Genomic DNA, 16,591 nt, shown 5'->3' with positions numbered 1-16,591 from the left:
ACTTGAAGAAACTTTATTGGTAGCAAGTCGCTCTTGAACATGACACTTCCGCTCTGCATCCGAGTCAGGTTGGGTTGTTTCGTTCACTGGTCATATCACCATTGGTCCGTCGCACCATCCATATTTGGGGTTAACACTACCAATCCATCATGTCAGTGTCGCCAATATGTTCAAGAGAAGTTGCTCAGAGAATTCACTTGTGTCTCATCCACTGCAATACATTTACACTCTATTCTTTCATGACCGCCACCCTGAACCTTATGTCATCAGATCGTTTTCACCTCCATTAAAATCATTTGCTCCGTTCCGTGTCATTGATGTGGGATTCACTAAGACCCTCCTATGACAGATCACTTCTTGTCGACATCAGCTCATTATCCAGGAAGTCGATCTAGGAACAACCCTTTTAGTACTTTGAAGCTTGCATGCCTCAATGGCAAGTTTCTCACTTCCGGTGACAGGTTTACATCAATGGCCTTCGACCGAAAGATTTTGCATGGTGTTCGACGCCAAGTCCCTTATTCACACGACGTGAATTGTACTGTAGTACCTTGAGGGTCATCATCATCATCGGTGATTCCTCTCGCGCTTGTTAACAACTTACATCATTGGATAGTAATCAGGCGATGTCTTTCCATGTTCGACTCCAGAACATCTCTCACATGGATCGACTTGTACTTTGAGTGAAGATCGAATGAGATTGAATACCCCAGATCTAGTTTCATCCATCCGGGCTGTGATATATATTCAGGAAAATAAAGACATCAAATGTACATCATTGCTGCACAGATAATCATCCAATCCAAGGGATGATGGCTCTACCAGAATCATCAATCTGCACTCAGACGATTGTCTGTCTTATATACATGAAAATGAATTTATAAAGCTGAGCATGGGAATGCCCGCCTCAGCAAGATCATGAAAATATTATAAAAATAATGTATTGTATTGTATCTTATTACAGGTCGCCTTCCAGCTTGAAAAAAAATTCGGATCCTCATGATAAAGCATTTCACCCGACATCAAAAGATTAACGACCTCATGCTTTAGGGGGCAACTGTTATAGACATTTTTGGGCACTGCAACCCCAATCATAAATTTCCCTAAACCAAGGGCTCCTAAGTCCCTAAAAGTGTTGTTCCGACCCCTAAAAGAACAAGGTCAGCTGATTACATCATCTCCCAGAGGTTCTCCATGAAAAACTACTCAGAACTGGTCAAAACTGGACCATCTCACCTGCTCCATGGTCAAAGTGTGCTTCATCCCACCTAAATGCACACGGGAGGTGCGATTCATACTGAAAAGCCCTTCTATGGGGTGCGATGAGCGAGAGTGGACAAATGGTAGAGTCAATTTGCGAGGTGGAAAATCATGGAATCTTCCAAAAACTTCTCCTGTGACACTTGCCTCTCTGCATTCGCCCAGGGATGAGTAAGAGATCATCAATCTCCAAGTGGAATCAAGAACTATCAGAGAGAGGACACTAATCAAATCTCAGAAGCTGACTCACCCTCCTTGCAAACATCTATATATGGATCCCTCATCCCAGAGATCCAGGGGCTGGAATTTTGTATCTTGTAAGGAAGTGTTGCTGGTTTCTTGGTGTAACATCATAGTGTTGGGTGATCTAAGCTTTTCATGAGGTGAAGAAGGGATTTCTTGCCGAGAGGATGACGCTGGTTCAGAACAATTGGTTGTAATCCTCTTTGCTATTCTTGATTATTAATAAAGCTATTCAAGTTTTCCTCCACATTCTTGTATGATTGATGATATATGCATTTGTATGGTCAATATAAATCTGGTCCTATATTGTTTATGATAGTAGATCTTTGTTCTTGGATAGTGTTATGCTGCTTTGATTCTACAGGTGCTCTTTGAAGCTGGGTAGACGAGGAAGCGAGTGGCAAAGATCTATCAGAAGGGAGAGGAATCAAGCAAGGAACCAAGCGCAAGACAGAGGTTGGTCTCCTTTGTTCCCCTCTTATCTACTTTTTATAAAGGAAAACGAAAGTGGTTTTAGTTTGTTTGTTTCTAAGGTAGCTACCAGCCTTAGTGGGACTAGAAGCTCTGCATAGTCTGAAATAGCCGCTCTGTAGCTCTGGTTAATGCTTTCACCTCAACCCATTTTGTGACATAGTCTGTGCAGACCAGAATGTAGGATTTCTGCTAAGATGACAGGTTAATTGGTCCTACAAAATCTAGGGCCCATTTCTCAAATGGTTCTAAGACTATTTGAGGTTGCAACAACATCTTGTCTAGTTGGAGTGGTTGACCCATTCTCTAGTAGCTGTCACATCCCTTCATGAATTTCTTAGCATCCTGGAATATTGTGGGCCAATAGTCTTGTTGAGAGCACCTTGTATCCTGTTCTCTTATGTGAAAAGTGTCCTCCACAAGGTTCGTCATGAAAATCTCGAAGGATATAAAAATTTTCATCCTCCCTTACACAAAGTCTGATCTAATGGTCTAGTCCAGTGTGATAAAGATTTCCTTCTATCCATGAGTATCTAGCACTTTGCTAGACAATCCTTTTCTTTTCCCTGTAGGATAGGTGTTGGGGAAATTTTCCTACAACAAGACAATTAGCTGTGTCTGCATACCATGGTGAGTGAACTTAAATAGAAAAAAGATATTCATCCGAAAAAGAATCTTCAACATGCATGCTTTCATTACCAACATTCACCCTAGAAAGAAAATCAACCACCACATTGTCTTTCCTAGGTTTATCTAGGATAGTTATATCAAATTCCTGTAACAATAATAACCACTATGTAATCATACCATTAGTGACTAGTTTGTTCATCAAAAAACAAATGGAAGAGTGGTCAGTGTGTACAAACACTTGATATCCTATGATGTAGTGCCAAAATTGATTGATGGCATGCAATACTGCAAGAAATTCCTTCTCGATCACTGTGTAATTGAGTTAAGATGGAGTCAAGTTTTTGCTTATATAATAAATGGCATATCATTTCCTGTCCTCTAGTTGGCCCAAAACATCTCCCACAATTGTATCAGATGTGTCCGTAGCTATATGGAACCGACAATTCTAGTTCAAACCCCACAAAATAGGAGCTGCTAATACATAGTCCTTTAATTTCGCAAAGGCCTGCTCATATTTTCCTGTCCATACAAACTTTGCATCTTTCATAATTAAAGAAAATAAAGGAGATGCAAGCATTGAATTTTTTTCTATAAACCTCCTATATTGCCCTGCATGACCCAAGAAACTACATACCTCTTTTTGTGTCTTGGGGATTGGGATTTTCAAGATTACCTCTATCTTATCAGGGTCCACTTTGATCTCATCAATTGAAATAATATGTCCTAGCATGATCCCTTCATTCATCATCATGTGACATTTCTCAGTATTAAAAAAAACATTAGTCTGTTCACATTGTTCTAATAATTTTTCCAAATTGACTAATGTTGTTTCGAAGGCATCCCCGTAGGGTGTAAATTCATCCATGAAAATTTCTAGACAGTCATTCAACATATCCAAGAAAATTCCCAGTATCGCCCTTTGGAAAGTTGTTGGTGCGTTACAGAGTCCAAAAGGAAGAACCCTGTATGTGAAAGTTCCCCAAGGGCAGGTAAAGGTCGTTTTATCTTGGTCTTCTGGGGAAATATGTATTTGGTTTTACCCAATAAATCCATTTAAGAATGAGAAAAAATTCTTTCCAGACAGGGTATCAAGGACCTGGTTTATAAATGGCAAGGGGAAATGGTCCTTTTGAGTGGCTTTGTTAAGTTCTCTATAATCCACACAGACCCTCCACTTGCCATTCTTTTTGGGGACAATGACAAGTAGAGATACCCATTGACTATTAGAAATGGGATAAATGAAGTTGGCATTCAAGAGTTTCTACAATTATTCTTTTACTACCTCCTTTAATGCAGGGTTCATGCGTCGCTACGGTTGTCTCACTAGATTGCAACCATCCTTCAAATAGACGTGGTGGGTGCACAGGCTGGGATGGATACCCTTCATATATGTATAATCCCACACAAATGACTTTTTTTTAACTTCTGTAACAGTTGTAAAAACAATATGTTCTGCTCAGCAGTCAAGTTTGGATTGACATTAAGATATTTGCCTGATTCTATTTCAATAGGACTGTTGTTAATACTTGGAGCGACCTTCATCTGTTCAAGGCTCAAATCTTCTACAACATCTTCCTTCCCCGAGTCTTCAATGGAAGTAACAAAAGGTGAATTACTAATAAAACCACTTATGATATCATCTTCTATTTCATTCCTAAAGTATTGTGCCTTCCCGAGGGTGAGAAGTGGTTGTGAGTGATCTGAATCGGGTTCAAATTCATCCCACAAGGGATTTCCCGAATTCGTATCTAGTTTTGCTGGGTGATAAAGGCTATTCTTAGTGACCTGGCTATCAGAAATCATCATAGACCCCGACTTGCATCCTATGAATGCATCTGCAGTGGCTAGCCATGACCTTCCTAAGATTAAAGGATGCCCCCCCAGGTTTTATTTAGTTTGTAAAATAAGGAAGTCAGTAGGATATCGCCAATAATCTACTGTAATCACTACGTCTTATAACATCCCCTCAGGCTTGACACGGGACCTATCTGCTAATTCCAACAACATAGGTGTGTGTCTTAGTCTGTGTAACCCTAAGGTGATGAAGAGTTCTTTCGTCATTACATTAATGGCTACCCCCAAATCAATGAATGTATTGGAAATGGGTTTGTCATCGATGTAAACAGTGACAGTAGGATTCCCTAGATCATTGTATTTGGTTAAAAGGGGCTGATCAATCATCAACTCGGACAACTTTCCCATCACATGAATAGTAGCAGGGTCCTTAGGCTTCCTTCCAGGTTTTTTAACACACAGGTCCCTTACTGTTTTTGCATAAACAGACACATCTTTGATAGCCTATAGTAGAGGAATCCGTATGTGTAAGTTTCTCAACTCCTTGAGAAAATCCGATTCCAGGTGTGAAGTCATACCAGTTTCTACTAGCCTTCAAGGATATGGAGGGTCTTTAGTTGTTATAGTCAAATCGGTTGTTACAGGTGTATCACTTTACTCAAACTGGCTATTATAGGTGCAACAGTCCTTTCCAAATCAGCTGCTACTAGTGTGACAACAACTTCAAAATCTGTAGAACCCCCCGGGTGACTCACATTCTTCTTTGGTTATAACAGGGGAGAGATTTGGGTTAACGACTTTCCTTGACTGACGATGGATTTTTTTATACCCGACAGGAGTGATGCAATAAGTCTAAAAGGTAGTTGAAGGTTCAATGTTTTGGGCTGGCTTATTGTTCGGGTTAGGGTTTGGTTGCACAGGTAATTGGGGTCGTATAGAAGGTGTAGCAACAGATGTTTGAAGAGGTGATAGCTATAACTGTTGTTGTAATGGTATTACAATGGGGACAGGACCTAGGGAATTTTCTCTTCAATTCTGAGTCTAAGGATATGGTTGCAATGAAGGGCATTAGAAATGTGATGAGGGAGACCATTGATTCTAAGGTGAAGGATATTGTGTCAGAGGAGGGGTAGAGTACTGCCATGGAAATTGTTGAACATTATATGTATTATTCCATGGATTGAAAGAAGAGAAGTCTTGAGGCATACCTGGGGGTCATGGTTTCCATGGTTTCCTGGATCCAATGAAGTAGGAATACTGAACCTCCTTACTTGATTCCTTAAGCACGACTTTCAATCTGGGAAGCTCCAGGCAATGACCTATGGAATTCTCTAGATCACAAATGTTGCACATGCTGATACTGTTTACCCTACATTCCTTATGTGAATTCTTGTCTTTTCATATCAGGACGAACACAGGTAAAGTTGCATCAGTCGCGTCTTGTTCTTTCTTCACTTGTGTCGTCGTTATTTGAGTCGACAGGGTACTGAGAAGATCGGTTTTAAAATACTTGAACAAGGTTCTGATTTTCGCCTTGGTCACACCAATGTTTGTAGATTTCTGTATCCAGGAAGAGGCATCTCGTACCGTGCTTCTCCCCTTCGAATGTCCTCTAGATCATCTCAAACAAAGATTTATTACCTTAGCAAATGGTTCCTGAGATATGTCCCCCTTTCTTAGTAGATTCATGGTATCAAGGCAGTCATCTCTCATTCCCTGAATATGATCCTCAATATTTCTTGATCTAAGTCACTGTGTTCAGATCTCTGAAAATTGTAATGGAATCGCTCCACATAGTTCTCCAAGATTTCTTCCTCCTTTTGTGTCATCTTAAATATTTCTTCCCTCAAATCCCTGGTTCTACAACAATCATGATACTTAGATAGGAATGTCTCTTTCATGTCGCTCCACGTCCAAATGGTAGTAGAGCCTAATCCCATGAACCATCTCAATGCTACTCCTTTTAGAGTAGTAGGGAATAATTTCATCTTCTGAGCATATGAAATATAATCATAGCTCCTACACAAGACATCAAATTCAAACAAGAAGGTGTGAGGGTCTTCTACAATCACCCCTTGAAAAGATGGGAGAGATGACAAAGTAATGTTTTTCATGGGAGCCTCACCTCTGATATCCCCTATTGGAAACTAAAAGGTGGTAATGGTGCCATATGTTTTATTGTTGTTTTCATTGTTGGCCCCCATTGTTGATCCTCTTGATCCTTGCTGTGACGGGTCTTCTTCAAACCGTTTTGGTGATTGTCTTGTGGGTGAATATTTGTTAATTGATAGCTCAGGCTGCTTCGAGGTTGGTTGTTTCACTGCGCTGCCCGAATCAGGATATTGATAAGTCAATGAATGATTTTCCATCTCAGGATCCTGGTGTTCCCCACCAATTTCCCCTTGACCCTCAATCCTAAGGTCCTGATCACTAGCCTTCCATTGCTGCTCCTGATTTGGATACTTAGTTTTGGGAGTGGTTACACTAGTTTTAGGATGATACGGTCTGAAGACAGAGGAACCAGATGCTTCTATTCTTATTATGGGAGTAACAACTTTTTGTGGCCATGTTTTCCTGGCGTCCCTTCTGAGATTTTGACTGTTCTTTTTTCTACTTTTGAGATCAACTCAGGAATAAATTTTTTCCTCCCCAAATTTGCGCTCTTCTTATTTATTTTATGACCCATTTTTCCTGTGATTTATTAGAGTGGTTGTACTTTGAGATTCCTATTGTTCCTACACTTTACACATGGACCATATATGTATTTATTCAAGTCATAAGTGTCTCATCTTATACAGTGGTGAGCCCACTCAAGTATATTAGAGCGATGCGTAGGTTCTTACCTCTCGTCTTACGCCCAACACCTGTAAAGCTAAGAACACATCTAAAGAATCAAGGAATTCACACAACCTAAGTGTTCTAGTGACCACAATGTTGAGCCTACCCAGGTTTATTAGAGTGAGGTGTAGGTTATTACCTCTCATCTTACCGCCAAACACATGTACACTAAAAACACTTTGTTAACAAAACACACTTGGCTGATTACATCGTCAACTGCCTTCCCCGGAAACGACGCCAAAATTTTGAGTCGATTTAATCACTGTTAATTTGACTGAATCACAACCATTAATTTTCAACCCAGGGTAGGTCTGTTTATTTCAAAGGAGTATGCACTGTTTGTGCCGATACACTTCAACCAAGAGTAAAAATAAAAGACAGAACAAATGTCATTGAATTTAATTACAAAAAGAAACACTCATGAAAAAATAAAAAACATTCTACAGAAATGAAACCACACTTCATGTTACCAAGGAAAAGGTGCGCCACACACCATACCACTAACTAAGCTATCTGACTTAATATTATGCTTAAATCAATCATGTGTGACAACATATCAAAAATCTAGAAACATAAATAAACACATTCTGCAAATTACCTGGCGACAGAAATAACTTCGCATTTACTGAAAGGAACAATATTTAATCTACCACTATGCTACTACTGCTGCTACAATATTTGCTGAAGATGTAGGCCCTTCCTCCCTAGCAGGGCGTAGGGATGAAATGCGAATTAGTTAAGGTCCCAACACCACGTCTGTAAAAACATCAACAATGCTATTCTTTGTATTAAAATGGTTATGAATTACAGAAGCAAAATGATGACATTGTCCATCCTTGTTTACATGGAACTGAGTCCCCTTTATAAGATTTACATGCCCAAAATAAGAAACATATTAGTCATGAGAATCTCACGATTCTCATGCTGATCAATATTGAGAGAGAATATAAATCGTTACAACAAGTTCTAAATACAAGGCCTATTGTTGTTACATCATTTCTCAAAATCACAACTGCCTTGATTCCTTAACCGCCCATAGATAATACAATATTTACGAAAATTATCCTATGGAATAGTACCCATGAGCCTAGACAAGTACGATGTAGTCAACATCCCGCGGTGTAACAACAATTCAAGGTGTAACAACAATGTTTGAGGTGTAGCAGCAATTCAGGGTGTAACAACAATGCTTTGAAACAAAAAGTACTCAAAACCCCTTCACACCCCTGTTCATCCTTTGGCCATGGACTTTGGAGCATCACCCGAAAGAAATAGAGCCAGAGAAATTTTTCCATAATTGCCTTAGTTAGTGATCCGGATTTAAATAGGAACGCAATAAAATACATAGATAACCATATACACAAAGATGCAGTGGAAATAATACTTCATTTCATTAATGTAAAATACTGAAATATGCTTACAGATAGAAATGGAAATAAACCAGCTAGGGTGATGGTAGCTTATCTCTGAGAAGAGATGTGGCGGCTACATGCCTTTGAACTATGTTACAATGAGGCTCGAAGGCCTATTTATGGCGGCTACATGCATTTGAACTATGTTACAATGAGGCTCGAAGGCCTATTTATTGTTGAGAAACAATGGAAAACCCTAAACATCCAAAAACCTAACCCTAGAAGATGAAACACCAAACTTTGGGCCCCGTTTGGGTAAATTGGTACATCAACTTCCTGGGGTCGTAAATTTGGCATGCGATCTTCGTTTGACACACACAATATCTCATTAGAAAGATCTATCCGAGAACTACAACTTTGAGAAGTTCAGGACCCAAAAAACTGCTAAAAATAGTAAACTATGTTACATTAAGGAAACTGAAAAGCTGAAAGAAACAATGGTGGGGGTCCAAGTGGACTTGGCAGGTGGTCACCAATATCCACTTGGATCATTCCTCCCCCCTTGGGAAGAAATGGTCCCCATTGCATTGAGTTCCTCCATGATATGAAGAAACTTCTGCTGAACTTGGTCCCTGGTGAGCCACATGCCCCGGTGAAGGAGTTGGACTGCTTTGACAATTCGATACAATTGGATATTCTGTTGGTGAGTGTGCTTGATCTGTGTGTCCATGATCCGATCAATTGCAACTTGTTCCATGCAATCTGGATTTAACTCTATGGGTGTGAACTATTCTGCAATGTTGGATGTGTCTAGTAATGGTGAAAATTATGGCCGAAGGCGGTCCACATTGAACACTGGGTGCAGGCCAAGGAATGGGGGAATGCTGAGCTCAAATGAATTGTCTCCCACAGCCTTGGTAATGGTGTAAGGACCATATCAGAGTGGTCTGAGTTTTTGATAGGCTCTGGTAAGGCATTCCTTTTGAAAATGCAACTAGACTTTGTCGCCCACTTGAAGCTTGTGTGGCACCCGACGTTGATCATGTCACTGCTTGTACTTGGCATTTGATTTCTCCAGAATTTCATGGACCTACTGGCGAATATGTTGGATGTGCTCAATGAAGCTATTTGCCTTATTTGTTTCAGACTGGACATGAGCTGAATCTACATGAGTAGCTACAACTGGCATGACCACATCAATGGGACATAGTGGCTGGAATCCCAAGCCCACCTGAAAAGGGCTATGGCCAATCGAGCTGTGGAGAGCCCAGTTGTAGCTGTGTTGAACATAGGGGAGGCTCTTGTCCCATGTGCATGGATGCTTTGAGTTGTACATGCACAAAATGTGTACGATCATCCTGTTGACAACCTCTGTCTGGCCATCAGTTTGAGGATGGAAGTCTATGGACTTAGTGAGTTTGGTGTCGAGCATCGACCAGAGACTGGACCAAAATGTATTGAGGAACCTGCTATCCCGATCTGAGATGATAGACTGTGGGATCCCAAAGTGTACCCACACTCGTTCAAAGAAGATTTTAGCAGTGACTTCTATTGTGATATTCTTCTTGCAGGCGGCCATAATGGCCATCTTCGAGAACCTGTCGACGACCACAAAAACATAGTCATTTCCATGCTTAGTAGAAGGAATACCTGACATGTAATCCATGGAGATGGATTCCCAAGGTCAACTAGGAGTAGGCAGCAGGGTATAGGGCCTTGCTGCTTGATGGTCGGTTTGGCAATGGCGCAGGCAGTGCATGATCTGATGTACTTCCTAACATCATGTCGTAGATTCAGCTAATAGAAATACTTCTGCACCACTGCCACCATTTTTCCGACCCCGAAATGTCTAGCAGCCTGAATGTAGTGTGATTCCCAAATCATCTTGGCACGCTCGATTGAAGGAACACAAAGGTGACCTAGATGGCATAACAGGGCATCCTAGAGGTGAAAATCTAGAACATGCTGACCCTACAAGAGTTTCTGGTATGTGTGGCTGAATTCTGGGTCACTTCTATCGAGAAGTGGCCAATCAGAAGTCTTGTGCCCACAAGAGTTGAGCACAGTGGTTAATGCCACGATCGGTGGTCGACTGAGGCAATTTGCAACATTATTGGTGCTACCCTTCTTATACTTGATATTCAAATGGAACTCTTCTAGGTATGTGGACCACTTTTGATGGAAATCATTCTACAGTTTCCCTTGGGTCTGTATGAACTGTAGGGGTCGGTGGTCTATGTGGATGACCGTTTCCTTCCCCAAAATGTAATGCTTCCATTTTCGGAAGGCTTACACAATTGAATACATCTCTTTTTCATAAGTGGGATACTTCTGGACTGTGTCTGAAAGTGTCTCACTGTGATATGCCACTGGATGCCTGTGTTGAGTAAGGACTGCCCCAACAGCATAGTCAGAGGCATCTGTCTCAACCTCAAATGGTTGTTGCAAGTCTGGTAATGCGAGAACGGGTGCCGTGAAGAGGCGATCTTTCAACTCTGTGAATGCCCTTTGTTGAGATTCAGACCAAAATAATTTTTCTTTTGCTCCTCCCTTGGTGACTTGACTCAAGGGCAAAGTGATATGAGAAAATCCCAACATGAACTTGTGGTAAAAGTTGGCAAGACCTAGAAAGCTGCAGAGATTTGTCAGAGTGGTTGGAGATGGCCAATCTCGAATGACTTGGATCTTGGATGGATCCACATGCACCCCCTGTTCATCAATAATGTATCCCAGATATTGAACCTGGGTCATGCCAAAAGTGCATTTTTCCAAATTGGCACATGTGTTGCCGTAGTGTTTGGAGAACCTGTCGGATGTGGTGGAGGTGCTCTTCCCAACTCTGCCTAAAGTTCAGGATGTCATCCAAGTATACCACTACAAATGAGTTGGTGAATGGCTACAAGATGTCATCCATTAGCCTCATGAAGGTTGTAGGAGCATTCGTCAATCTGCAAGGCATTACCAACCATTCGAATAGGCCCTCATTGGATTTGAAGGCAGTCTTCCACACATTGGAGGGTTCGTTTGGTACTTGGTGATATCTTGACTTCAAATCGATCTTGCTGAAATATTTCCCCCCCTTCAGTTGGTCCAATAGGTCATCAATCCGTGGGATCGGGTACCTATTACGGACAATGATCTTGTTTAGTGCCCGATACTCAATACAGAGTCTCCAAGTCCTATCCTTCTTCTGTACCAACACGATCGGGCTCCCACAGGGCGATGAACTTGGACAGATGTGACCTTTCTGTAGCAACTCCTGAATCTGCGTCTTGATTTAATCATTCTCCAGAATGGAGCGCCGATAGATTGGTCCATTGGGCAGCGACGCACCTGGGGTTAGATCAATGGAGTGCTTGACCTACAATGCAGAGGAACCCCTGCGAGGGAGGTGAAGATGTCCTCATGCTCCTCCACGACCTTGTCCATCTTTAGTTATTGTGCAGAGAGGCCCTGTCTAGAGGTCATGGCCACCGTCTTCTTCTTTCCTTGAGGGCGTATCATCAGGAAAACAAATTTCCCGGTTTTGGAAACAAGCTTACTGCATTTTTTTGCAGTAATCAAAGATATGGCGGTAGGCGGTGCTACCTCCAGTATCATGTACAACTTAGTTCCCAAAGTAACAATAACAACACGGGGCCTTGATTCATACACAACATGTCACTTCCACAAGTATGGTTGTCCTAGTAATACATCACAAACTTCAACGGGAGCAATGTCACACAATACCTCATTTGTGAAGGGCTTGATGTTGTATGGAAGGTGACACTGCTGGCTCACGCGAAGATCCCGTCCTTGGTGAAGCCACTCGATGGTGTACGGTTGTGGATGTGTTGTAGTCAGCAAGCCTAGGCGCTTCATGACCTCTACCGAAATGAGGTTCTTTTGGCTCCCACTGTCGACAATGAACTATAGAGGGGAGCCCTTTACCCACATCTTGGAGTGGAAGAGACGCTCCTCCTCCTCCTTTGGATCTTTGGGTTCCTCCTTCTGGATCTTCGTGGTGGAAATGGTGGCATTGGGCTTCGCATCGATAATCTGCTTCCCTTTGTCATTCCCCTTGTCGGGTTCTGACTTAGAGTTGGAACCTGCATCCGATTCTGAAACCTTTAGCTCAGCCACCAATGATTGTTTGGCCCGACACTCACTTGTGTTGTGAGTGAAGCTCTTATGGAACTCACACCACTTTCCCGTGTCTTTTTTCGGCTTCACGGCACTGTTCTTTGCTTGCAGCTTTGGCGGGTTGTCTTGGGCCGCCCCACCTTGGCTTTGTCCTTTGTTTTGCAATTTAGGGGCACCTTTCACTTGCTTTGGATTCGCAGATCCAAAGTCTCGCTTCTTCTGTTTAAACTTTTTCTCAACCCTGACGGCATATCGGTATGCAATGCTGAGCAAGGAGATGTTCAGGAATTCTATTTCTTCCTGGATGTACTTGTGCAGGAAGCCACAGTATTTGAGTACCAAATGCTGCTCCGAATCCTTGATACCCAACTTTGTGCGAAGGGTATGGAAAATATTGGTGAACTCTGGAACGTCTTGGTCCCTTCCCTGCCGTAGCATGGTCCACTTTATGTATTGATCCTCATATCTTCCAACAGGGTAGTACTGCTCCTTTATGGCATCGCGAAATGAATTCCAAGTGGGTGTGGTTGAAAATAGTGAGCCTGTACTTTCATCCTTATGCTCGTAGTAGGTTTCCCACCAGTCCTTGACGTGGAGGGCTGCTTTGAGAAGAGTGAAAATAATCTTTTCCTGACTGGAAAAATCATGAACATAAAATAGCCTCTAGCAGATTTAACCATTTATCGACGACATCTACATCTATCTGACCCTCGAATATGGGGATTTCAAAATTAACTTGTACCTTAAATGGTGTGGCATTTCCAGAGTAGTTGTTGGAAGCCAATGCATCGCCCTTGGGTAGCCGCTGAAGGATCTAGGCAAAGTTGTCCATCATTGCATTCCTTTGTCGCTTGAGGGCTTCTTCGAGCAAGATTTTGATAGGATCTCCTTCCCCCCCGTCTTTCTTTTCATCTGCCATGGGAGGCTATCGGGATTTGCGAGGCTGGTCTTGCAAAGGTTCGACTAGTTCAAGCCCTAACTCCTTATATCTTGACCTCGTTGGGGATATGCAAAGAAAAACAGAGAAAAAAGCAGACCGCTCTGATACCACTGATCCGGATTTAAACAGCAACGCAACAAAATATAGAGATAACCATATACACAAAGATGCAGTGGAAATAATACTTCATTTCATTAATGTAAAATACTGAAATATGCTTACAGACAGAAATGGAAATAAACCAGCTAGGGCGATGGTAGCTTGTCTCTGAGAAGAGATGTGGCGGTTACATGCCTTTGATCTGTGTTACAATGAGGCTCGAAGACCTATTTATTGTTGAGAAACAATGGAAAACCCTAAAAATCCAAAAACCTAACCCTAGAAGATGAAACACCAAACTTTGGGCCCCATTTTGGGAAATTGGTACATCAACTTCCCGGGGTCGTAACTTTGGCATACGATCTCCGTTTGACGCGCACAGTATCTTGTTAGAAAGATCTATCCAAGAACTATCCAAGATAGCACTTCATTCACATTTAACAAAAATGGAAAAATAATATGTCATAACAAAAATAGATTCTTATAACTGGGAAAAAGGTAATTATGATATAAAGTCCACAGGTCTAGAGGTGAAATGGTTAGGGATGGGGGAAAAAAGGTGTCTAAAATATGCACAAAACCTGCACCCAACACCAAGCCCATCATTAGACCTTGGAAATAAGTCATGAATAACTAGTAGATAACTAATATTGGATATGAAAAGGAAATAATTATATACTACTCAAAACCAATACAGTTTCAAAGTGTTTGGTTTCTTCAGGGAAACTTATCTTCACATGTTTCACTTCAACACTAGATTTCCCATTGCCAATGTTTTGACCTAAAAGATTAGTGTTTTTATATTTACCTTTATGAGCTTTGTGTAATTATACTCATCATTCAAGATGTTCTAGAAAAAATACTATTGCAAGAGAAAAGATTCACCTTGGATGGATGACTTCTTGTAAATGGTTTTCAATAGCCAAGAAAATACATCAGTCATACTATACTATTCATTCTTAAGTATAGACACATTTTGCAATGGATATATTTTCATCTTCTCACCTTGTATTAACAAGGGGGAAATTGATAGTCATATACTAGTTTCATAGTTATTGTTGGGTTCTATATATGCAATATTAATATACCAACATTTAATATGTCAATCCAGGTTTCGTAAACTTCGAGGCACAACATAAGAAATTCCAAAAGAATACCTCATAAATTTGTGAAACCTTTTACTATCAATCAAGCTCTTGAAAATAATGACATCACTTAGGAAACAAAAATTTCAAATCAAGAGAGCACACACAGATCCTACTCCTGGCTCCTGGGTCCTATTCTGGGTTGAGCAATTCCTATAGGAAGCATGTCTCAGTTATCCAAGGGACAAATGGATGTAGGTCTCATACAAACCTTCAAGTTAACAATCCAATCTAAAAATAGAAAGGGAAATACTATACTAAGTTCTTCCCAAAGATTACTTCTATGCTCTGGAACAAAAAGAAAAGAAATCATTTGCATCAATATCCAAATTCTCTATAATCAAAAAATACAAAGCTATGAATAAATAGTCACTCCCATATGAATGAGAAATTTATCCTAGTATTCTAAAGGAAACTATTGAATATTTTTTCAGTGTAGAGATGTTAATATTGTGTGATTAACAAACAAGAATTTGGATTGTGCATTCATTACTTCTCAAAAGAATAAAGGATTTGATGATCAATTTTATTGAAGCATCAGGGTTTATTCACGACATCAATTATATCTTGCCTAAAATACCAACTAGAAGTAGTCTTGAGACTTGAAGACTTCACAAACTCAATTTATCAGTCATGGAAAACATAACATAATACAATACATAGTTAATTGTTATGAAACCAACTCACAAAAAGATAGAAAAGATAGATCAACGACTTCAAAATCAACCTCTTCAAGCGGGGAACCTCCTTTACATTACACAAATGAAAAATTCTTGGATGATAAAAATGACAAGACCTCCTTTCTATATCTAGGAGTCTAAGGGGTCATAATATAATTAGAGCCGACATAACAATAATAATGTAAGGGCACAACAATAACAATAGTGGGCTTCTATGGGGCACAATAATAACAATATGGGGACTACATGGGCACAAAAATAAAATAAGGGGGTTACACTAATAACAATAATGGGTTACACTAGTAGTATAGGGTCCTAACATGCCCCTCTCTAAAAAGTGTTGCCCTCAATCCTTGAGTAGTTCTGGATTCTTTTGTATAAAATTCTCGTCCTCCCATGTGGAATCTTCGCCGGTAAGTTCTTCCACTTGATGATATACTCTGAAATTGATCGATTTCGTAGCTATCGGGTTCTTGTTTCCATGACTGCTTCAGGTTCCAATATGATTTTTCCTTCCTCGTCAAGTTTCGACAATATTGTTTGAACTGGGAGCTTGCCACCTATAACCTTCTTTAAGCATGAAACATGGAAAACCGGGGGCACTCACGAAGATGCAGGAAGCTCCAACTTGTATGCCATAGTACCAATATTTGCAGCACCTTGTAAGGACCATAATACTTTGGTGATAATTTATTATCCTTCTTAGCTTGCTTGAGGGACAATTGTTTGTATGGTTGTATTCGTAAAAATACCCAGTCGCCTGTATCAAAAATTCTTTTACTGCGATGTTGATTTGCTTGTTGTTTCATTCGATTCTGCGTGAAAGTGAGGTTATACTTTTTTTTTCTTGATATGTCCTTCTATATTGAGAGTTTTAGGAGTGGTAATTCTTGCCAATACATTACAAGATATGGTCAAATTCATTTCTTCTTTCTATGGGGTTGGTTCCTGGTGTATATCCTCTTCTTTTGACGTTTCTTGATCCTTTTCTTCCTCCTCTTCACAATCTATGTAAAA

Source organism: Pinus tabuliformis, chromosome X (assembly GCF_031772625.1).
Source record: "Pinus tabuliformis cultivar Carrire ecotype Pingquan chromosome X, CPIR1, whole genome shotgun sequence".
NCBI lineage: Eukaryota > Viridiplantae > Streptophyta > Pinopsida > Pinales > Pinaceae > Pinus > Pinus tabuliformis.
Note: the sequence above shows the minus strand (reverse complement) of the source record.